Raw genomic sequence first — 25,873 nt, 5'->3', positions numbered from 1 at the left:
GACCAACTGAAGCTGGCATTTCCCCCATCCCTTGAATCTGGACTTACGGGGTGACTTGCTTTAGCCATAGGGAAATTAGCAAAGATGCTGCAAGGAGAGGTTAAAAAGCACTTGTGTGCTGGAGTTCATCTTCTCTTGCTGCTCCCGGGAGCCCTGAGATCGCAATACGAAAGCTCAGACTAGCCTCCTGGAGGATGAGAGACCACGTGGGGCAGGGACCAGCAGTCCCTCTCCCAACCAGCCTTACAGCTGGACATACGAGTGAGGCCATCGAGGACCAACCAGTCACAGCCAAGCTGGCTAGCCTAGAATAACCCAGCTGACTCACAGAATCACAAGAAATAATACACGCTTGTTGTTTTAAAGCCACTGAACGCCGGGGTGGCTTGTTACATATATATGCCAACTGATACACCCACCTTGTTTCCAGGTTAACACCTGTCGGTCCTTCAGGTCTGGGAATGAAGAGTTCTCTGAGGCCAGAAGATGCCACACTGGTTTCCATCCATGGCATCCTCTGGGTACCACTAAAAGAGCCCTGGCCACAGTGTAAAGGAGTTGCCTATTTTCTCATCTCTTTTCCCACTGACTGGAAGCTCTTTTTAGCTGTGGTGGATGCCTTCCCTAGTGCACACACCTGGTAAATACTTGCTGAAAGAAGACACAGGAATGTATACCTCTATCTTCTGGTTTTCTCTATCTTTAATTTCAAAGAATTAGACCAGGTAACTTTCACCTATCACCACCTAGACATGGTAACCACATCAAAATATTATAGTTTTTCTTTTTTTTAGAGTTCCACTCATATCAATAGCCTTTGGGAATCTCCCTACTCTTTTTACAGATGAGACTATTGTATCTTCCAAACTCACTGTACCTTTCAGTTTGACTAATACGAAAAAATTCACCTAAAATTCCAAGGCCCCTTAGAGTATGCACATGGATAATTCTGACAAATGCTCCTACCTTCACCATCATAATTACTCTACCATATATGTCAAAGAAGCAGAAGACTTTGACAATACATAACTGACTTCGCTGGCGATGCAATGACACTGACAGTTCATGACAATTCCTATTACAGAGGAAACATCTCTACAACAAAGAGACTAGCGAGTACCAACTGTTCACCTGTTCATTTCAGCAACACATCACGATAGATTTTGTTTTGTGAAATTTATTATCCTAACAGCATTATAGCTGCCACGGTGACTAGGGAGCAATCCCTGGGCTAAAATTTAACTCACATTATCTCATTTAATTCTCTCAACAATCCTGCAGCATAGATATGACCAGCCCTATTTTACAGACGAGGCAAATAAGACTCAGAGAAGGGGGTCAATTTCCCCAAGGACACACAACTACTGAGTGGCAGGTCTAGGATCTGAACCCACAGATGTGTCCAAAAGCCCTTATTTGGACGAATACCTTTAAATCTCACGTTAGCAAATGAAAGTAAGAACTACCTTCCTTCGGAAGACATGGAAATAGAGGCACTGAGAAAAAAAGTAGCTTACCCATGGTCTCAGAGGGCTGGGAAGGAGAAGAAAACCCAGGCGTCCATCCTTAGCCTGATGCTCCTGTTACTGGACCAAGCCCAAGGAACCCCCACTGTCTCCTTAGTTGTAACAGTTAGATTCACACCTACCTCTGTGACTGACAACGGGGAGAGATAACAGGTTCTTTCTCTTCTAGATGTGCTTCCAATTACTGTATATCTAGATAGGTTGTGAAAAAAAACAGTATGAAGCATGAAGCTCATGAGTCCTAACTGGGCTACGATCTGCTTTACCAGATTTCTTTTAAAAAAGCAACCAACCTAGAGAAGGACTTTAGTCTTCCAACTTTAATGTAATTCACGGTCTGTATCTACTATTCATATCAATATGACAGAACTGATTTCCTTGCCTGTGTACCATGAAGAACAATGAACACTTAGCATTAAATATTGAATTAAGAGTTACATAATGATCCTTTCCAAAAAAAAATCAACTCTGCTTCTCCACCATATCAAAATGTACCTGAGGGCTTCCCTGCTGGCGCAGCGGTTGAGAGTCCGCCTGCCGATGCAGGGGACACGGGTTCGTGCCCCGGTCCGGCAAGATCCCACAGACGGCGGAGCAGCTGGGCCCGTGCGCCATGGCCGCTGAGCCTGCGCGTCCGGAGCCTGTGCTCCGCAACGGGAGAGGCCACAACAGTGAGAGGCCCGCGTACCGCAAGAAAAACAAAAATGAAAACAAAATGTACCTGAGATATTTATCGTTCTAGAAACACACAATGTCTTCCACAGTCTAAACCGTTTCAACGACTTAACGTAATGACCTGTTGGGCACACCACGTGCTTGTCACACAAAACTGATTTATTTAAGAAACATCTTGGAAACACAGGATGCTCTGAAAGTACAAACAACTCCCTTGGAGTTTCTTTTTTGTCCAAGTATTATTTCTCTTAGTTCCAGTTCCAGATATTCATTATCTATCCTTATTCTAGTTATGAAAGGGGCATTAATATATGCTGAGTATATAAAATGTACTAGATAGGAGTGCACATCGCTGCTTGAGTATACAGAATGTACTAGAAATGCTCGGTTACACCCTAACCGGCTTCCCCGGCCTGAAGACACAGGTACATGCTGTTATCTCAGCTAAGTCTGGTCATTCTGTGGAGCAAATACTAAAAGGTCTCTGCAAATACAAAAATTCTTTTAGTAATGAAAGGTACTAATGATATTTTATGTCATTGGTGGGCTTCAAATGTTCTGGGGACGTCCCTTTCACCAGATTCTCTAGCTCCCCAGCACCCTTTTTTTGTGAAAAATGTCCTGACATCTCCATGCCAAGAGAGACAGAGGCACTCCCTAGGAAAAAATGTCAGTCAAAGGCACTGGCTAGGGGCTTCTCTGATGAAACGGCTATGGAGTTAAGTCCCCAAGATATCCACGGTCAGTTGACTGCCCAATTTTAGACTTAATCTAGGCAACGCCAACTAAGTTAGGGGCTTTAAGATAGAAGGCTTCTATGTTCTTTTGGATCCAAATCAGAAGAGGGGGAAAAAGTCATTTAATGCCAAGTCAATTTGACATCAACGGCGGAGGAGAGTAATTAAAGAGGACAAGGGGTGTTCCTTTGCAATGCTGCGAACGCCGATAATCACTAGAGCCCAGTCAGAGAACTCCAGTTACACTCAACTGCTTTCAGGCCACACCTGTCAACAGGAAAAGGAGCCAAGATTGACTGGGCTGTTCCCCTTTATCCTCCTCCCTTAACCTCTGATTCCTCCCAAATATCTACCCATGTCCCCAACTCTGAACACCAGTGCTGATAAGCAACGGGAACATTAACCCAATTCACAAGAAAAACTGATACCATCTAATGTTCTGAGATCACCTAACATCCTGGCCCGGCAGTCCCCACATTCTGCCTGGACTACCCATTAATCAGTCTGTTATTCTCCATGGGATGCTATCTGCACCAGAAAGACCATGTGGTCCACGATCCTTAGTAAGTGACACTCCCATGATACTGACATACTCTTCCTGGAGGCCTGCCCAGATGAAGGAAATGGAAAATCCTCCTTCAGCAAGGTGACCGCCACCTCCCTTCTGACCCTCTGGAGGCCTCCTTCTTCCACTGCCACTCCTCTTCTTGCCTTTAGGGAAGTGCTAGCCAGCAGGTTGCTAGGACAACGGGCGTCATTGCTGGGGCTCAGAAATAGATCGCCAGCAGAGTGGGCAACCTGGACTGTAAATTCTGATGACAGCAACAAGATACCGATTGGCAGCTAATCTGCTCCACTAAAGGAATGACAGACTAACATTACCCAGCGGACAGCTCTCACCTTGACATACTATCCTTTAATCTGCACTTGTACTTGATGTGGTGGTGACAGAGAAGGGGTAAGAAACTCACTGAAGATACAGGCTGAATGACTATTCTGAATTATGTGAGCTTGTAGATATGCAGGAACCAACTGACATTTATATATTTATTAGTCTCCTGAAAGTGGAGGGAGGGAGGTTGTTCATAGCAGAAGGAGAGCCAGAAACAGGTAGAACAACTGAGGTTGCCAAAGAAAGGGAAGGGAAAAAAATCTGTTTGCACAGGCAATAGCTGTCCCTGTTCTGAACAACTGCATCCTAACCTCATACTCCCTCTTCTTGGAGAACAAGGAAGAAAAGACAAAAGACACTGAGAAACTAGGGCTTGCCATGGTAGGAGAAGGGAACAATCTTTGTGTCCAGTTCTCTTTGTTCTGCAGGGTAAGGTGTACAATGCTTACAGTGGATAGCAACTTGTAGGAGACCCAGACATTAAGACTGCCTATCAAAGTCTTGGATTTTAGCCCTGGAGAAATTACAATTTTTCAGTTCTATGCAAGCTGCAAAGACTGCAGGAAAAAAAAAAAAGAAAAATGAAATGAAGAGCAACCTAATGGAAATTTTCAGAAAACAATTTTAGCAAGAGCATTTTCATTTCCAGATATGCAAAACATTGATGTCCCAATGTCTGTAAGGATGGCTGATGTACAGAATGAAAGATGTAGCACAGCCCAGTACCCGTGCAGCAGTCCCAAGCAGCAAATTCTGTTGGCACTGTGGACAAGTCCTAGTGCTAGACAGTCGTGGCCGGAAGGGAGATGGTCACAGCACGTGTGTGATAAAGGTACTGGGAAAGACGTAAGATTTACAGGTGGAAGAAGCTGGTGAAGAGTCCAAAGAGCATGACAGGAACTTGAGTTTTGGAAACAAAAAGATTCTGAAGGAGGTTGCCGTTTGTATCCCATTAACATTTCCACTTTGGGGGATTCTACTTAAGGAAGTTGTTTCAGAACAGAAGTACAAATAGAAAACTGACATTGGACTTCCCTGGTGGCACAGTGCTTAAGAATCTGCCTGCCAACGCAGGGGACATGGGTTCGAGCCCTGGTCCGGGAAGATCCCACATGCTGTGATGCAACTAAGCCCATGTGCCACAACTACCGAGCCTGTGCTCTAGAGCCCGCGAGCCACAACTACAGAGCCCACATGCCACAACTACTGAAGCCTGCGCACCTAGAGCCCATGCTCCGCAACAAGAGAAGCCACCGCAGTGAGAAGTCCGCACACCACTACGAAGGGTACCCCCTCTCGCCACAACTAGAGAAAGCCCGTGCACAGCAACAAAGACCCAACACAGCCAAAAATAATTTTTTTTTTTTAAAAAAAGGAAACTGACGTTGAAACACTAAAATCCCCCAACATAGTAAACTTAGCTGTTTGAAACCTATCTCACCTAAAAAGCATTTTATGTAGAAAATGACTTTTTTGAATCATGTAACATTCTTATTCAGGTGTCTGCAAAAGGTTAACATAATCCTCAGGACATAGAGAAGACGGGTTAATTCTTTCAATCTAAGAGTCCCCCCTCTTGGAATTTATTACATAGTAAGCACTGGAAATTTAATGTGAATATATGTTGAGGGAAGGAGGGGTTAAATGATTTTCTGGTCTTAAAAAAATGATTATTTTACAAAAGTGAAAACGTGGGAAATTAAAAGAATGAAATTATCTGTTTCTCTTTATACATTAGTCCCAAAGAACAATTTATTTGCTGATAACTATCAGATTTTGTTTTGGCTTTATGACAAAATGTCATTTAGTTCCTATCTCTGCCTTACTTTTTCTCTAAGAAAGCAAAGGAGAAACAACAATCTTTTAGAGGAACAATGAAAATAATTTAAATACTATGATATGATATACTTGGAGAGGAAAGACTTACAGTCATTTCTATACAGTCATATTCATTTATATTTTTTATAACAAAGATGGTAGAGCTGATCGATCTCTGATCTCTGTCTGGAAGAATTTTCCGTGGCTTAAGATTCCCCTTCCAGGGCAGCACTCCCACCCAGTCATCCTCGCCCTTCCTTCTTTCTGTGTGTACCGCTTCTTCCACAGCAAGTGCTTCAAAGAAACACCACTTGAGAAATACATTTTTAGTTTCGGGTGTGGTTTCTGTCCGAAGTTCAGCTGAAAACACTACATTTTACACGGGTTGGGGAGGCACCATTTCTTTAAGTGGCCCAAGTTCTTGCTTCAGCTTTTGCCTATAAATATTTATATAAAATGACCCTAAAGAAGAATGGTTCCCATGTCCTCCAAGTCCCCACTCTAGGTCTTTGTCAGTGGTCACGGCTCATCATTCCTGATGGAAAGACATTTCTGGCTCTGAGGTCTCATCTACCCAGATGAAGAAGCAGTTAAAGAAAAGACCAGGTTGGGGGCTTCCCTGGTGGCACAGTGGTTGAGGGTCCGCCTGCCGATGCAGGGGACACAGGTTCGTGCTCCGGTCCGGGAAGATCCCACATGCCGCGGAGCGGCTGGGCCCGTGAGCCATGGCCGCTGAGCCTGCGCGTCCGGAGCCTGTGCTCCACAATGGGAGAGGCCACAGCAGTGAGAGGCCCGCGTACCACCAAAAAAAAAAAAAAAGAAAAGGAAAGACTAGGTTTATCATGTCTCCCTCCCTCCCTCGCCTTCTCAACACACACACACACACACACACACACACACACACACACACACACACACACACGGCGTTGAAATCCAGCCTCTGTTTCAAGACCTAATTCAGACGCTCAGCACTCTGTGCAGCCTCCCTTCCCTGAAAGCCCAAATCTGAATAATCTCACTCATCACCCCTTTCGCAGCACCCGACTCTGCCCCTCCCAAAGGGATTGGAGAGAGGAAAATCCCAGCGAGCAGTGAATGCAGACTACCCATCCCTGCATCCCTAACAGACCTGAGCACACCTTGGCACACAACCACCTTTTCACACATAGGATTCATTGAGTTCGAAACTTAAATAGAACATAAAACCTTTTTACGTAGCAGCAACTACTCAGTTAGAAAGCAGTCTGACCAGGCTGTGGACACCTTCTCTTCCCCCACAGGACACGGATATTGTAGAAGGTACAAGAACATCTGTCCTTCCACACCTTCTGAGGGTTCCAAGTATATCCCTTTTCCCCTCCGAGATGCTGAGGGGAGCAGGCTGAGCACGAGCGGAAGACGACACGAGGGGACGGGGGTGCCTGCGATGGGCCGCCCTCTGCCGAGACTCAGCAAGTAGGGCTGACGTCACCTCTCAGAAGTGGCAGCTCATGCAAGGCCCCCACCCAACTGCAAGGCAGCAACGGCCGGGAATGGGTGACGCCGTCGGTAAGAAGCAACTGGAGGAAGCCTGGGAAAGGGGAAGACATGGGTGAAAGAGGAAATTCCAGAAGACTCGCGGTTACACAAAGAACAGAGTACCTGCATGAAATATGAGAGCCTCTTTGCCTTTATAACACGCAGGCCCATTGACAGGGCCATTACAAGCCAGGATTAAAAAAAATGAGACTTCCCCCCCTCATTTATCGAATAGTAAAATCTCCCCTTTCCTTCTGATCCCCTTATCTACTTAAGTTTTTTTTTTTTTTCTATGATAGCACCAGAGATCATAAAAAAAATCTGGTATCACAGATGGCAAATCTAAAAGGTACAAATGGACACACAGGGAAATTCCCCAATTGCTCTGATTAGAGTGTGTATGTGTAATTCCCTCACCCTGGAGACTAGAAATTCAGCTCCCATTTTTCAAAGCTTACAAAGACAGCATAATGCTGTCTAAATAGGCACAGAGGTGTTTCTTTGAGTCTTTCCATTTCTTCATAGGAATAATGTAACTCCCGCTCTCAGAGCAGTTACTCTGAAAACGGGTCAATAAACACAGAAAATTCAAGAAACCTTGACCCCTGTGAGCCTCAAAAGCCACATAGGATGATGCCTCCCTAAAAAAGTGTTTGTCAACTTCTCCCTGCACACCAGAGGGACGCTCAGTGGACTCGGTTTGTACCGGTGCACTGTTTTTTTTTTTTTAATTCCAAAGTGTGTATCAACCAAAAGAAAAGAAAATGAAAATGATGCTATTCGGTAAACGGTGAGTTTCTAGGTAGGCTTGGCACTCCGAGTCCATCTGCCACTTTGAAGACAGATGTCAACATGAACAGTGATCAAGTGATAGGATTATAAGGCAACACTCCAACCCTTCACAGAATGCCAGGGCAGGCCGTTCACAAACAACCCATACAGCAAAACACTCAAATGGAAAAGGAGAGGAATACACACAGTGTAGAATTCAAGCATCAGAAAATCCCCAAACTCTACTGATAGTTCTATAAAACCCTTCTTTTAAAAAAAAACGGCTTCCTTTCCCACATTGACTTATACACATCATAAACATTTAACATCTACTTCTAAGGAAAATACAATGAACTGGTCTCTCCATGCCTGCCTCTACCTGACCAAACTCCTATGAGATTGAAGCAGCTCTCATCAGAACCATGTTTATGGTCCTTTTCTGAATGGCTTAGGCCCACACGTGAGAAGCCCGGGCATGTGTTTATTCTGCGCTTAGTTGCTCAACAAATATTTACTGCATGCCCACTACAGGACAAACAGTATTTTAGGTGTCGTGGATTCACCAGGAATAATGATGATGATTATCCCTGCTTTCATGGAGCTTACAGTCTAACTGAGGAGACGGCTGATTAACAAATGCACGTATAATATGCAAGGTGCTTCAAAGAAAAATAAAGTAGGCTAGAGGATGAGAGGGGTGGGGTGGGTGTTATTTAATATAGGCCAGGGAAGGCTGCTTTAAAGAGGCAACATGGAGAAGACCTACTTAAGGAAGCTTAAGAGAAGCTTAGGAAAGAATTACAGATCGCTGCCTCCTTACCTATATACTAATATTTGAGTACAGAGGTGGACTGTTTTTAAGAAGTTAAATTTCAAAAGTGGTTCATTTTTAATTTTCAAGAAGACCAACGAGTATGGATCCTAAATTTAAGTGACTAAAACTCTATTCTCAGAAAGCACTCAAACACCTTTCAATTGTCACATGGTCCCTGGGAGGGTCCTCTGTAAAGGGTAATGGGATGGTGACAGACATAATAATTCTATTTTGTTTTTTTAACCACAAGACTGTGCTCAATGTTTTAAAAGCACTTGTAAACTGAAGTTGTACCAAATCACTGACGCTTAGAAGCCAAACGGGAAAACGAAGGTCCAGTCGGCCTCATCTAGGCTGATACTTGAAGCAATGTTAGACACCCAGAATGACCAGAGCTCACTAAACTCAACTTTCTCATGTTACTCAGGATAAAATGGGTCCCCAGGGCTTTAGGGGGCCCCAGGTTATACAGGCAACTGCAGCATCATGGGTAAAACCCAGGTCTCCCGACTCCTAGGTCAGTCTTCTTGCCACTCCTCTCTGCATAAGATACCGCACCTTACAGCCAATCTGAGACACTTTCAGGACCAAAGTTCATCTGCTAGAAAGATGGTGGCAGACTTGAAAGGTGGTTAATGGGGCAAACAGAGGAGAACTCCACGGGTAGTGAGTCTAGGGCACAGTGTGCAAGGGCTGCTGAGGATGGACACCACTCATTCCAACGGCTGCCACGACTATTACTCAAATGTCCTTCTACCCACTATCATACCGCATCTACATGTAAGCACACATCCTTTGAAAATCTCCTGCCTTCCCGATTAAAATCGCACAGCTTTGGGGTACCCAGGACACCAAAGTAAGAGGAGACTGGGAATTCAGTGTTGTAAAAATGCACCAAGATTACAAAAGGTTACTAATTTCAAAAGTTACTGAGAAAACTGGAACCTCCCCCACCTCCCCAAGTGAACGCAATTTGGAAGAAAAAGTTTCTAGGAGTTCAAAAGAATCTAGCATTTTCTTCCTCTCTCTCAACCCACTCCATTTAAAGAAAGATTTTAAAATGACTCCAAGTTGGCCATGTGGCATCTTAAGGTTTACACCTTGGAACGTCTTTAAAAACCTCACTTCATGTTTGAGATCTGACAGGGTTATCACGTAAGCAGTTCAAAGCTATGGTTTAAAGAAAAAAAAAAACACACCAAATTCGAAACAAAAGCTACCTTGATTATAGTAACTGCAGTGTTCTTTTAAATGTAACCTGAAACCTAAAGCACTTTTCCATAAGACACTTGTTTCCTAGGATAAAAATGCTTTAAAAAACATTACCAGAAGTGCACTCTACCAGCTGCCTGACTGGGAAAATACTTTCAAGAAAAGCACACTGCTACTGTAGCACCCAGATCCAACAGGACCCGCAAATTATTCCTCAAGAGTGGTAGCAACCTTTAGAATATGAGATGTTTTTTAGTAAGATTAAAGTGTGTTACAAGAGGCTCTGCTCCTTCTGGGGAGCCCACACCAAGATGGCGACATCAGTAAACAAGTAGCATAGAGCAATATACAGACTCATAAACCAACACTTCATGGGGGTCAGTGACTTGCCCAAGGTTGCAGACTTACTTGACCATAGGACCAGGAATAGAATTTAGGTCAGTAATTCCAGGAGCTGTATACTTTCTACCAGAGCCAATGTGATCATATGTACAAAATGAAAGCACATGAAAAAACCAGCATCTTCCACATCCATTTACTCTGAGGCACTGGGAGATTCTGAGTTCAATAAGCTTATTTTAATATGACTATTTAACCCTCAGGAAGTATGGAGAAATATGCGTATTTAATACAAATTTTTAGAAAACCAAGAAATAAAAACTCAGTGGAAATCTTTCTTTTCGATGCTTTTCCCCCGACATATGCCCTCATATTATTGAATTTTGCTCATTCAAAATAGCTCACATAACTGAAACATATGGTAGTATATGCCTGGAAAAGTTTCTTGACCAAATTATAAAGAAGCTGAAAACTTAATATAAAGTTATTTATATATACACACACATATACATACATATATGTATATTATACATATAAATACATATTTGCATATATAATACATATACACACAATATATATTGTGTCTATATATATATTATATATTTAAAATATATATTTACACACACACACACAAAAAAAACCAAGTCGAAGTTGGCTCTTCATTTTCTAAAATTTGAAGGTAATATGTTCATAGGCCAGCCTGGGTTTCCTGTAGTTTTACTCTTTCCTGGTCAAAACTCTTCTAAACTTTTTTTCTTTTATGACACAGTCTAGCAATGAGGTAAAACCTCCAGAAAGCAGCAGAGCTGGGCAGACCCGTAAGTTTTGTGCTGGACGAGCTTCTCGAAGCCTATGGCGTGCCTTCCCTTCAATTACTGGATCCTAAACCTCCTCATGAAAGGTGACCAGCAGCTGACACACAAAAACTACTAATCTCAAAATCCCAACCCAGTAGCCTGATAAAAAGCAATAAATCAGCCAACTTTAAGCAAGAGAAGCACCGAACAGCTGACTGTACTCGCATACCTCAGATTTTTGAAAGCCAGAAAAACATTTCATTCCAATCAAAAACGTCACATAAATAAAATAATTGCAGGGTGCAAATCCTGGTTGGGAAACCTTAGCCTGGAAGAGTTTACCTCCTACCCACACCCTAAAAGAACTGCCAGAGCCCAGTTTAAAGAGGCTGCTCTGAACCTGATACTATTAACCGCACCAGGAGAAAGGGCGTGACTGCACCAGGAGAAAAGGGCGTGACCGCACCAGGAGAAAAGGGCGTTCCTACACTGAAAGAGTCACTGTCTCCACACTTGATCCATAAGAAGATAATGAGCAGTGCCCCACAGAAGCTGAGAGAAAGTCAAGTTCATGGTAAACAAAAACAGAACCTCTCCCCTTAAAAAAAAACGAAATTAATTGGAGGATCACCTAGAGCTAATGCTAATACCACTTCAGCACCCTGGCTCCTGCATCCCATGATTCACAAATCGTTACAAGGCAAGTCGCTGCAGAAGCAAATCTTGTTCACTTACAACATTCACTGTGCACGGTTCACAGGTAGCCCCAACCTGTCCTTCACCATGGAGACTTCCCAGAAGAAGCTGGAGCGCTCCTGGGCCCAGGCGTGTTCTTTCTTCCTTTCACAGGGAAGGGAGAAGTACCTAGCATAGGAACAGAACAAAAAAAAAAGAGAAAGGTGAATACATCGTCAAATCCCCCGTTGTCTCAACAAACGAAGTTCACGATCAATTAGACTGATGGATAATTCACCAAAGACCATTCTCCAGTATGCTTTGCTGAAAAAGGAAATGCAGTATTTTTGCTCTTGTCCCAGGAGACAACACGGTGCGGCCAAGCCTCTCCCCCACCCCCATCCCCACCCCAAGTTGAAGCCAATTCTGGGAGACTTCAGATGGCAACCCAGCTGAGATGCACACTTGCAACACAGCCTCAAAATAAGCTACTTGAGTTTGCTCTCTTCAAGGAGGAGGGAGCTAGAGCGATCACCTTCTGCCATTTTCATACCTCACTGGGTGGCTGGGAAGACCAGTAAGCTCACTCTGGCGAAGCACTCACAGTTCCCGAGAAGAAAGGCGCCACGTAAACACAAAGGATTATTAGCAGTCAGAAGCCTGTTACTGAGCTTGGAGCCAGAATATAAAAGCCAGCTTTGGCAAGGCACCCATATCAACCATCCCCGGGGCACCCAAACGTCCAAATGTTTCTTCTTTCACCAAGGGATCAAGGGAAGCCGAGGACTGGAGACAGAGGCATCTAGAATCTCAGGGAGAAGAAAAGTAAAGGCCTGGATCAGGAATTGAACAGGAAAAGGAGATGAAAACTGGTGAGAGAGGCATGTGCACGAACATGATGATTTGGTCCACACCCCTCCCTCGGATTGCTGTTCTGCAGTGTTGAGTGCACTGGACATTTGCAGGGCTGTGAAATTTTCCACTTGGCCATTTGCCACTTCCACCCACCGAAGTGGCACATTGAGGCCCTGATGGAAAAGGACTGGGTGATTTTTGTGTGTATGTTGCTTTTAAAGAAAAGACCTATTCACATCCTGATTAAGTTTACTCTCAATATCTCATTAATAATTTCCACACCTGGATTTCTTGATTTTTTTTTCCCCCCTCCTGTAAGACAGGGCCAGGAAAAACTTTTCCTGGGCCAATATTATCAAGGTGTTTGGACTTGTGTACTTTTGAGGAGCATGCTTGAGGTATGGAAGCTTACCGGAGTGGCTTTGGGGGTGACAAGAAACAGAATTTAAATGCTACGCTGGAATCTTGTTTGCTTCCCAAATAAATCATCCACAAGTACCAGTCATGTTTTCCTTTCAAAGTCATAAGCGTACATTGAACAAAAATGGGAATCCCAGAATTAGCACTGTGGGTATAGGAATATTTTCGATGGAAAAATGTGATCTCTTATCTCAAAAACAGGCAAGAATGAATAATATCAAATCTTAGATTTGGAACTGGCAAAAAACTGACAAGTAGACCTCAAAATAAAGAACTTTTTTAAATGCAGAGAAAAAATTAGGACGAAAGGGAGAAAGGTGTCTGCCATTAATACAATTAACCATGACTTTTATAGTGAATTCAGTTTATAAAGTGTTTTTTAATCGAGGTATAACTGACATAAAACATATTAGTTTCAAGTGTACAAACTGCTTTCTTATTCATTCATTCAGTGGACACATTTTTACTTGGTGCTTACTATATCCACCAGGTTCTATGTTCATAATGGTGAACAAAACAGACAGAGGACTGTGCCTTTAAGAAGCTCATTGCTGCAAGAGGAACAGATATTAAAGAATCAGAGTATACTATTTTTAATATTTGCATAAAATTCGAAAAGCAGATAGGCATTAAGAAGGACAAATAAACACTGTGATCTGCAATCACCCCATAATGGGGTAACGTCACTTAGAAGAAAGGTCTTTCTTACAAAAGGAACACTTCAACAGGGAAGTGAACGATGAGCGAGAGTTAACCGGTCATCAAGTTTCCGGGCAGAGGAAACAGCCTCTGCATTATCTGCGCTGACTAGACCTGTACAATTAATTTCTGTTATTTCATCTTTTTCCCGACTTTTTTTTTCAATTGGGTCTTCTTGATCAAGAAATGAACAACAGAACTGTTCTCAATACCTTGAAATAAGAAATGATTCTTCTTTCCAACTACTGGGCCATCAGGGCAACAAACTAGTAATTTCTGCTAGAGGAACATTATTCAGTGCAGGCATTACACTTGATGTGACAGAAAAGGAAGACTCTAGCTTCCTAATTCATCAAAAATAACCCCATCATCACAATGAAATAAAACGAAGCTTCCTCTTAAAACCCTCCCCTAAAAGGGCTAAAGACAGATCATATTACACGTAAACTTCTAAAAACAAACAAAAAACCACTTCTTAGTACCTTCTATTAGGTTCCAAATTTGCTGGCTTCCTCTTGACTATTAGGATGTTTTTATTATTTCTCTCCTGGACCGAAATGGTATTTTTCCTCACTTTCTAGAGTGTCCTGTGCACCTTCGCTTTTGGTTCTTGGTTTGGTATCTATTTACCCAGGTATGCAGCATGGTGCACAGAAATAAAAAGCGACGGAAATGTTGTGTTCATCTGAACTGTCTTCTTGTTCCCTACCATCCCAGAGCTGGTGCAACTTAATTTTTCCACTAAGGAAAATCAGGAATTTGCTTTCTTCATCCTACAAAACGAAGGCATCCTCAGACAGGCTCATTCATGTTCTCTTGTGAATGGAGTAAGTTTGAAAGTCTGTTCGAAATGAATATGCCAAACGTCTATTTGAGCCTGTTTACATTTAAGACAACGGATAAAATGCAGTATCTCCTACGTATCTGGTTCCTCATATAACTACCAAAATATTAAGAATCCTCCAAGTTCAAAGTCGTGAAATCCAAACCCTCACTTTGACTTAGGAGTCCTGACAAGCTTTAGCAAACTCAGGAAGAAAGAGCAAGAAGAAAAACTTTTTGAAGCCGAGTGGTCCAAAACCCTGCCATGAGACCTGGGAAATTATGCCAGGCTGACAGCTGCATCCTCCGTCCAGAGATGAAAGTGACACAACGCCAATTTCTCCTTCCCCTGACTGCCCACAGCACTTACAGCCTTTAGCGAGCATTCTGACCCGAGGTTCTTTTCAATTCAGCACTGTTAAATAAATCCAGTGAAGTATAAAAAGACAATGTAGGCCTTGAAAGGCTCCAAAAGTTTACAAGCTCCTTGATGAAAGAAACCTTGCCATGCCCTTCTTTTGCAGCCTCCTGGTAGTGCTGAGTAGAAGAGCCTGCACTTAAATTAAATGATCCATATCGCAAACCAGTTCTACGACTTAACCTTTATGCCAAAGGAAGCACTACTCTACGGCTATAATTTAAGCCCTTCTCACTTTTCTGCCCTCCAGGGACTTGGAGGTCCTACATGCCTATCATCCGAGTGAAAGTCCTGCATGAACTCGAGAACAATTAAGTTATAATTTACCCTTCTCTCTCCTGTTCCTCCAATCCATTATATTTTTGGTCACTAATGGCTTTTGAGCAGTTGCCATCTCCTTTCAAGATTTACAACCCCTTCCCCCAGCACCAGGAGCCTTTATCCTCGATTCTCCTAGCTTTGCAAAAGCCACCATTAAGGAAACCCTCGTGGTCCATGGAGGAGAGATGCGGATGCTCTGAGGCAGTGGCTCTCAAACCTGAACCGTCATCAAAAACACCTGGAGGTCTTGTGAAACCATGTTGCTGGGTCCCACCCGCAGAATTTCTGATCTAGGAGGTCTGAGGCGAGGCCAAAGAACTTGCACTTTTAACAGGTTCCCAGGTGATGCTGAGGCTTCTGGTCCAGGAACCACACTTTGGGAACCACTGCTCTAAGTGTAAAGTCTTTCTGTCAATTACATGGCCAGACAGAGGCTAAGGATCTTGAGTATATTTAATCACTTTAAGATGGGTACATTAGAATAAACAGGTATCATTCCTTCCAAAGAAGTGACAAATGACCAAACAACCCAAAAAGCCCACAAAACTTTATAATCTGTGAAAACTCTTTGGGGCTCTTAGTCTGTCTCCTACTGGCTCCAAGTCCTGTTGGGGTCAATTCTGCCCTCTGTCTCTCCTACAATCCTTTCACCCCCTCTACCAGAAACTTCTTTGCAGCTTAAAACGTAATCATTGCTATCCCTGAAAGATCTTCCCCAGACCCTAATACATTCCCAAATGGCTGTCACCGCTCCCCTGTTCACCATAAAACATGTTAAAGTGTAGTATAAATTCAACACTGTATTTCATCGGGTACCTCTTAAAACCCTTAGAATTTGATTTCAACACTTTTTTTTTTTTTAAGTAAACTTCCTCTCTTTTAAAGGCCAGGAATGGCTCCCTGTCTTCTAAATGTAGTGGCCTTTTCCTAACTGACTCTCCTAGAATACTTGATAAGGTAGTTCCTTAAATATTCTTTTTATTTAGTGAACTAGCATTTTTGCCTGGACAGCATCTTTCTGGAATGACCTCTCCCCCATTTTCTTTGTTATTTGGGCTGGGTTGACCTCATGCCTTGGGCCCAAAGATGGGCATATGCAAACTATTATATATAGGATGGATAAACAACAAGGTCCTACTGTACAGCACAGGGAACTATATTCAATATCGTGTGATAAACCGTAATGGAAAAGAATATAAAAAGAGCATGTATGTATAACTGAGTAACTTTGCCGTACAGCAGAAATCAACACAACATAATGAATCAATTATACTTCAATAAAATTTTAAAAATAAATAAAGATGGGCATACGATCTAGGCTTGGAGAATCAGAATACATATCCCTCTTGCCATGATGACAGGATGTAGGGATGGGCATGTAACCAAAGCCACACCAATCAAAGGCCTCTCGCAGACTGGCTGGAACTAAGAGGAATGAGATGCCCTCTCCATGGAAGCATGGTCTCCTCAGAGCTAATTTTACCACCTTGTGAGGAAAGCCCACATGAGGGTGAAGTTCTGCAGCAGGGGATGAGGCTGAAAGACAGAACGTCTGAGTCCTGATGACAGTGAGGTCCCTTGGATGCAGCCATGCCAAAAGTTACATTCATTCCTGTATCTTTTAGTTACATTGTGATAGACAAAATTCTAAAGTGGCTCCCAAGATTCCCTGTCCCCTGGTGCCCACACACCCTCTCCTAGTTATTCAATCAAACACAATCTGGGTGCTGCTGCTGCTGTGAAAGATTTTGCAGATAAAATTAACATCCCAAATCAATTGACCTTAAAACAGAAAGCCCAGCCTTGGTGGGCCTGACCTAAAAAGGCGAGCCCTTCCAGGACAAGCTCTTCCAGGAATGAGATTCAAAACATGAAAGAACACATTTGGGGGTGGGAGGGGGGCATGGCTCTCACCAGGAGCTAAGAGTGGTACCCATCCCATAGCCAGCAAAAGAATAAGGGCCTCAGTCCTACAACCACAAGGAAGTAAATTCTGCCAATAACCACAGGAGCTTGAAAAAGGACGGCAAGCCCCAGATGAGAATGCAGCCCAGCTAACACCTTGATTTCAGCCTTAGGAAACCCTGAGTGGAGAATCCAGCTAAGCCATGGCTAGACTTCTGACCTACAGAAATGGTGGTTTTAAATCACGATGTTTATGATAATCTGTTCTGCAGCAATAGAAAACTAATACATAGGTGATACAATAAATTCTTTTTTGGTTTGTTTAAGTCATTCTGAGTTTTACTTGTCTCTTGCAACCAAAATGTCCCAGTACTACTCTTGATTTCTGAAACAGTACTATTCTGATCTATCCTAACATCACTGACTGCTGTTCCTCTTGCTTGGGTTTTGTCCCTTCCCGTTATTCCTTCTAACCCTAGGCTATGTACTCTCCAAGGTGACGTTCTCGACTCTCTTCTCCTTCTATAATAATTGCCTTGTACTGCATATGACTCTTAAATCTGTATCCTGGCTTCTCCCCCAGTAAGCTGCTGGATATATGCAGTATAAATAAATTATGTCTGTTTCAAAAGTTCTATTTTTTTCCACCAAACCAGTCCTCCTTTTATTTCTGATTCATGCTAATGGCACAGTTGTCTTCTCCTCTTTTCTCCCAGAGTCTACCAGTTGTCAAGTCCCATTAAGCATGCACTCTACACCCACGCTGCCATGCTGGCGCAGACTCTGTCCTCTCATGGCAGCCTGATAATGGTCTTCTTGCCTTCAATACTCTCCCTGCAAACCTCTGAGCCATCCCTGTCGGATCCTAAAGTAGATTATACAACTTCTCCATGCTGCACCTTCACGGGTTCCTCCAGCTTGCTGAAAGTCTCCTAAAATCTGATGTTTAAGACCTTTACCATCTAGCCCCAACATGCTTTTCCAACTTCATTTCCCACTTCTCCCCTTATGCGTGTTGTACCAGGCAAACTGAGGTCATCTCTTCATCTCCAAGAGCTCACATTTCTACTCTCTATGTAAAAATTCAAGCTGTACCTATTAGGACCAGCTCAAGTCCTACCTTTTCCAATCACTCTTTCCTTCATCTTCCTGTGCTACAACTTTCTCAATCAGAAGTACTTTTTTTTTTCTTGGATGTGAACTCCTATGGTTTTTATTCCTTTTCCCAAGGATACTAATCATTTTATTCCTTATCCTCAAACAGGCACCATTTCTCCAGACTGTAGTGAACTCTGCAAAGGCAGGGTCTGTGTCTGTCTTCTCTTTGTAAGTGCCACAGTGCTTCTGCAAAGGGTAACCCTTTGACGAATACTTGTTGATTAACTGACCAAGAAGGTGGTATTTTCCTTTCTTCCCTCTGACGTGTCCTCAAGTCTCCTTACTCTGTGAGTTCCTTGCTGGTGGCTTGGAGAAAAATCATGACATAAGCCAATATGGAAACTGCTCAGTCAACTGACGAAATGCTCTATAAGGGCCTTTTTTTTTTTTTTTTTCCAACTCAGGCCCAAAGCTGACTCTTGGTATTTTCTTTCTGAGGGAGAAAAGAGCAGCCAAGGTTGCTGCCAACTGTAGAGTCCAGAAAAGCCTCCTGTGGATCAGCTCAGCCCAGCAGGTCCAGAGCCTCTGTCTCCACCCTGCTCACAAGGGAGTATCCATGGCAATGGGGGGGGGGGGGCGCCAAAACTCCCCTTTCCCAGGAACGGCAACACAGTAAGACTTCAAGAGGAGCTAGAGGGAGCTGACCAGTGGGAGGAAGCCCAAACCTAGGGTATTCTGAAGAATATGACTTGTTCATCACATCACGCCATCCCTCTTCAATCAACAAATCAGTAAGCTGTGCGATGTATCCATTGTAAAATCTTATTCCGAACTGGCAGTCCCTGAACGTCTAGCACGCACTTGGGACATTTCCTATTGATGTTCACTGGTTTGTGCCTAGGTGATGAAAACTAAAAGGAGCATCTGCCGAAAGAACATATCATCAGAGATAAACATGCTAGAAAAAAATCATATGATGAGACGTTAAAATAAAAATTAATTCATGTTGATCCATGCCACTGTTTCCTAGGATCAGCGCAGCTTATCACAAAAGGTAAGGCTTTTATCCACACACATATAGACGCGGCAGGTGTCTGTATGTGTATGCTGGTTATATCTCCTTACTGCTATAAAGCAAAGTTTGCTAAGAAACACAATTATGCACCCAGAGAAAAGTATGTCTGCATATCGAGAAGAAAAGGGAAAAAATAAACAAGATCTACCTAATCTGCACTGAACAGCCATAGAATGACGTCTCCAGGAAATTAGGATTTTAAAGACCAAGATGGCTTGTGCTCCTAATTGACAATTTCTCCCTGGCCCTGTTTAATACTCTGCTCCCAAAGGGGGTTGCTAAAGCCCAAGAGAAGGCACTGTGGCTCAGGAGACAGAACCATCTGGATCAAGAAGCTTAGAGACCACACTGCGGCTCTCCATCCCCTGGGTTACAAGTCCCTTTCAGGCTGCCAGGAGCCATCACACACCTTCTCCTGGGAGGAGAGTTTTATTCATGCCTGCTGGAGAACGTCAGTGATTAGTCCGGGTGTTGCAGAAGCGCCTGGTAAAAATGGGGACGGTGGGGACTGAGCCTGTGCTCCATGCCTTGATCGCTTATAAAGCGTTTATAAATCATGAGCTGTTATGGTTCCTGAGTAGCCTCTGCGAGGAATCCCCTGGCTTTACATTTCATTCTGTGTCTACTCTACTTTTCTCTCCTTTTTATAACAAAATTAGTAAAAATCCTCAGAAAAAATTTTGAATATGTGCCTCTCATTCTCTTCTTGCCATAATATTAGGAGTTGTATGATAGTATCCTCAAGTATTCTTTTGGGCCTGACTTCACAAAATACCAAATGGTAAGTCAAAGTATTATAAAATGACAAGACAGAATCCCCATATACTCTCCAGCCCAATGCTTTTGGACAGATACAGAATTCACCAAAGGTATTAAAAGCAGAACTTTGGAAGCATCCTATCAAACCATGACTTCCTTTTTACTTAATGAAACGTTTCTACGTAAAAGCATGGCTTCAACCAGGACCTTCAGCCATGCCTTAAAAGTTATAGTATTGGGCTTCCCTGGTGGTGCAGTGGTTGAGAGTCCGCCTGCCGATGCAGGGGACATGGGTTCGTTCCCTGGTCCGGGAAGATCCCACATGCCACGGCGGCTGAGCCCGCGCGTCCGCAACGGGAGAGGCCACAACAGTGAGAGAGGCCCGCGTACCACCAAAAAAAAAAAAAAAGTTATAGTATCGTTACGTGATTAAAGGCTATTCAAAGATCTTTTGAAAAACAGAATTATTTCCCCAAATTCAAAATCAGCAACAGTTTAACTATCCAACGTTGCATAATGTTTGGATCAACAGGATTGCCATAATTACATTAAATCAACCTCATTTGTCTTCTTTCTGTACGTTTTATTAAATTGAAAGCCAAAAATATAATGACTCTGTATTTTATCCTTTTTTTCATACTATTCCAGGTCACTGCCTCCTTGTTTAAATATCACAACTTTCTGATGCAATCAGAACAAAAGCATTAGAAGACAAAGGCACTATTTAAAACTTCTCTTTTGGAGGAGGCTTAACAAAACTATTCTAGCTTAAAACTGAGATTTCAATGGTCTCAGCTGCGAAGACCAAGGAACAGAAATGCCACTTGGCATTAAATCTAGGGATTACCTGTTGAAACACCAAAGGCAGGTAGACTTTGATGTGGGTTACTTGGTGCCAGGAAAGTACCGAGAAATACAATTATTCTTCTTTTATGAACACGGAGTTGAAGATTTGATACTGTATTTGGAGCAAAGATTTGTTGCGTGGAGGGTGTGGGTAGCACCAGGGAGGGAGGCTGGGAGCAGGCACACGCACACATACCTACTTGAACCACATACAAGTAATGCTGTATAACGAAGTACCTCCTATTCCGTAACAGGGAAGAAACTCTGTATATTCTATTACAAGTTAATCGCCACCAAAGGAATGTTGCCTATAAGCTTCAGTTACACATAATGGCCCATTCCTGGGAACCCTGCCTCCCAGGTAATGAGCATTAAGCTAAAGTACCTTTGTTTAGCTACAGGAAACATCCTCACCACACCCGCCTGTGAAAGACTGCAGGAAGGGGGCTTCCCTCGTGGCGCCGTGGTTGAGACTCTGCCTGCTAATGCAGGGGACATGGGTTCGAGCCCCGGTCCGGGAAGATCCCACATGCCGCGGAGCAGCTAGGCCTGTGAGCCACAACTACTGAGCCTGCGCGTCCGGAGCCTGTGCTCCGCAACAAGAGAGGCCGGGATAGTGAGAGGCCCGCGCACCGCGATAAAGAGTGGCGCCTGCTTGCCACAGCTGGAGAAAGCCCTCGCACAGAAACGAAGACCCAACACAGCAAAAATAAATTAAACCACATTAGAGAATGACTGAAAACACTTTAAAAAAAAAAGAGGAAAGACTGCAGGAAGGAAGAAATTAACACATCGGGAGACTGACCCGAACCAGGAAATGTTTGACTTCACTCCCTCCCCCCTTTTAGTAGAAAAGAAGCCTGCATTGTAACTCAGGCAAGATGGTTCTTTGGGACACCATCCACCATCTTCCTGGTCTGCAGGCTCTCTGAATAAGGTTGCTATTCCTGGCCTCAACAACTTGTCTCTCAATTTATTGGCCTGTCCTGCAGCAAGCGAAGGAGCTTGGACTCAGTAACAATGCCACTTGCGACAATGTTTTAAGGTCAAATAAAGGGCAATATCAACTAGCACAGGACCCCAGCAAGATACATCCAGAGTTGGCCTGCAGAGTCCTGAAACTCAATTAAAATACCTGATCACATTTCATTAAAAATCACACGAAAATTCCTTACATAATGAGGATCTTAAAAGTTTCCTACATCACTTTAAAAATAAACTTAAAACTCTTCAGAATTAGCAACACCTGTTTGTCACATGCCTCTGGAACCCACATGGTAGGGAATGGCGCACCCCCATTCCTACTTGAAGAAGGAGTAACAGACTTTCTCCCCACCATCTTCGTCTTCCAGGTTTAGGGGGTTTATCCTAATATCATGGCTCAGGGGATTCTCACACTTAGAACTCCTCCCATATCAAAAGAGGAGAAAAATCTCACTCCTTAATTGTTTTGTCGAATAAGCTCTCCAAAGTTCATTTTTGTTACCTTTTTCAGGCAAAATAAGAGGCCTTTTACAAAAATTCTATTGCTAAAACAATGGAATTCTCCTGGGAATGACTTCGTTATGGAAATGAAGTGACAGCTTCTTTTATCTAGCCAGGCAGAAAGTCTGCATTTATAAAAGGCATTCAGAGCACTCAAGTGCTGTGCGTGGGAGGACAGAAAACGCTATTTTTAATTCAGATCTCAGCATTCCTCCCATACAGGTCTTTCAGTATAATCATACTAATACTGATCTAAAAGGAAAAAAAGATTCCCAATTTCTGCTGACCCCAGCAGAAAAAGAGGGGGTGGGAAGAAAGAAATTAAGAGAATGTTGAATACAGCTTCCTTCCACTTTAAGACCACTGCCGGCTCAGAGATCAACCTCCAAGGCTATCAGAGCTGACTATTATCCAGAATGAAAGGGACTTAAGCTCTGTAACAGCCTTACATCTTTCTCATACAAATTTACATTTTCCTACCTGTGACTTTCACTGTACTGAGCTTGCAGGAGCCACCTGGGCCTGCCAGGAGAGGCTATGCGGCTTCTCTCATCTGTCCCCAAGAGTTTACATTCTGTGGTGATGCTGTGACGGATGAGTCCATTGAAACCCAATTTCAAATTTTAGCAACTGGAAGCCCTCTTGGGTAAAGCGGGAGGCACCTGAGCTGCTGCGTGGGCAGATGCAGAACTTTCCAGCTCAGGTGTGGAATCTGCAGAGGGACCTTTTACATGGCTGCCATGTTCCCCTGGCTCTGCTGGGGAACCAAAGCCTGAGGAGGAGTGATGAATGCGGTGCTGGTAAGAAGTGAAGACCAGTGTAGATGACTCTCTGCAGAAGCTGACATTGGAGGAGAAAAAGTAGAGGGTGAGAGTGGAATCACAAAGGCTAAATGATAGAACAAGATCCTTTAGTAATGTCTAAGGGGTTGGTTTAAGACCAAAAGTGAAGAACAGATGGGGACAGAGAGTTTCTAATCGAGGTAAAATTCACATAACATAAAATTCACCATTTAAATCATTTTTAAAGTGTACAATTCAGTGGTTTTGATTACATGCACAATGTTGTACAACCGTCACCATTACCTAATTCCAGAAGATTTTCATCATCCCCCAAAGAAACCCCATACACATCAGTCACTCCCCATTCCCTCCTCCTTCCAGCCCCTGGCAACCACTGGTCTGCTTTCTGTGTCTATAGATTTGCCTATTCTAGATGTTGCATCTAAACGGAATCATACAATACACGGCCTTTTGTGTCTGGCTCCTTTCACTGAGCATAGCATTTTCAGGATCAGTACTTCATTCTTTTGTCTGAACACTGGCTGCATTGCACGTATATACCATAGTTTGTTTATCCGTTCATCAGTTGATGGACATTTGGTTTGTTTCCACTTTCTGGCCATCATGAAGAATGCTGCTATGAACATTCTTGTAGATGTTTTTGTTTGAATGACTGTTTTCAGTTCTCTTGGGTATATACCTAGGAGTGGAATTGCTGGGTCATGGTAATTCTGTGTTTAACCTTTTGAGGAAATGCCAAACTCTTTTCCACAGTGGCTACACAATTTTAAAGCAATTTATGAGGGTTCCAATTTCTCCATATCCTTGCCAATATGTTATCTTCCTAACTTTTTATTATGGCCACCCTGATGGACATAATGTGGTATCTCACTGTGGTTTTGATTTGCATTTCCTTAACCACTAAAGACGCTGAGCATTTTTTCAACGTGCTTATTGATCATTGGTACATCTTTTTTGGAGAAGTGTCTATTCAAGTCCTTTGTCCATTTAAAAATTGAGTTGTCTTTTGGCTGTGCAGTTCTACGAGGTCTACATATTCCAGAAACTAGACTCTTTATCAGATACATGATTTGCAAATATTTTCTCCCATTTGTGGGTGGTCTTTTGACTTTCTTGACAGTGCCCTTTGATTCACAAGTTTTTTTTTTAATTTTGATGAAGTCCAATTTACTTTCTTATGTTACTTGTGCTTTTAGCATCATATCTAAGAATCCATTGTCAAATCCAATGTCATGAAGATCTATTCCTATGTTTTATTCTAACAGTTATATAGTTTAAATGGATTAACAACCTAAATGTTAGAGCTAATTTTTTGCATATGGTGTGAAGGGTCTAACTTCATTCTTTTGTATGTGTCCCATGTGTCTTTTCCAGCTGTCCCAGCACCACTTGTTGAATAGAGGTCACAGAGATTTGAATATGGAGTGATTTTAGTTCATTCTTTTTTAAAAAGTTTTTTTTTCTTCCAAAAATATGTATCATTTTGCAAATTTACTTAACTGACTTTTGGTTACAGTGAACACAAGTGAATAAACTTGTTTTCCTCATCCCACATTTTGAGAATGTAGCAAGTCTTCAAGAACCTTGACTCACCAGGGCCATAATCCTGAGCTTTAGGGGTAGTCAACAAGCTCTTGGTGGTGCTTTTGCAAGGACTAATTTCCAAAAGCAACAAGTAGCTTGAAATTGCTGGGATTTCCATTATTTTCATTCCATTTGTTGCCATGTTTCTTCTGCTCTAGTGAGCTGCTCCTGTCCTCAGCTTTCTAGAGACCTCTGTTCTTGTTCCCACCCCAATACCTGCTTATTAATATTGGCTCTTTGCAGAGAATTTAGTAATCTAACTCACCGTAAGTCAGGTATAATATTCTTCTAGCATGATGTTTAAGTCCTTGTTTTAAGCAAAAAGAAAGAATAAAGTATAGGTTGTAGAATTCTAGGTATCATCCAGTCAGCCAGCAGAAGAACTGGAGACTTTCAAATCCCTCTAAATCATCATGTCTCAAACTTGGCTGCACATTGAGATCACCTGGGAAGCTCTAAAAATACTGCTGCCTGGGATCCACCAGCAGAGCTCCTCACTTCATTGGTCTGGGGTGCAGCCCAGGCAACAGGATTCTGATATGCAGGCGAGGGGGGAGAGCCAGCGCCCTGCAGTCAGGCATCTGAGGTCGCTACTTACTCCTCCAGGTCTCAAAAGTCAGCTCCTTCCTGCCACTGCTCGCAGGCAGTTAGGAATGTACACTCATCCATTTTTTTTTTTTTAAGTTTTACAATTTCAGATTAAAACTAACAAAAACAGTTCTCTATAGTCGTTCTCATTTAATCTTCCCCAAAACCGTGGGAAAGGAGTTTTGTTTTTTGTTTTTTTTTTTTGCGGTACGCAGGCCTCTCACTATTGTGGCCTCTCCCGTTGCGGAGCACAGGCTCCGGACGCGCAGGCTCAGCGGCCATGGCTCACGGGCCCAGCCGCTCTGCGGCATGTGGGATCTTCCCGGACCGGGGCACGAACCCCTGTCCCCTGCATCGGCAGGCGGACTCTCAACCACTGCGCCACCAGGGAAGCCCAGGAGATTTTTATTATTATTATTAT

The 25,873-nt window shown here is 43.0% G+C and overlaps 1 protein-coding gene across 8 annotated transcripts in view; it reads right to left on the bottom strand.

Annotated features, from left to right (window-relative positions):
• ATXN1 (ataxin 1) overlaps positions 1 to 25,873 on the bottom strand; it is a 409,623-nt gene that overhangs the window by 137,540 nt on the left and 246,210 nt on the right. For 6 of the 8 annotated variants that reach the window (XM_049716362.1, XM_033434914.2, XM_033434925.2 and 3 more), the window contains one exon: positions 11,835 to 11,963. The gene's annotated coding sequence lies outside the window, so the exon portion shown is untranslated. Of the gene's footprint in view, positions 1 to 11,834; positions 11,964 to 12,327; positions 12,624 to 14,230; positions 15,393 to 25,873 lie in introns of those variants that run through there. The other 2 variants (XM_033434929.2, XM_033434928.2) reach the window with 2 other exon arrangements.

This window comes from Orcinus orca, chromosome 10 (assembly GCF_937001465.1).
Source record: "Orcinus orca chromosome 10, mOrcOrc1.1, whole genome shotgun sequence".
Taxonomy (NCBI): Eukaryota; Metazoa; Chordata; class Mammalia; order Artiodactyla; family Delphinidae; genus Orcinus; species Orcinus orca.
The sequence above is the reverse complement of the archived record's forward strand: the minus strand, read 5'-3'. Positions and strand labels throughout refer to the sequence as shown.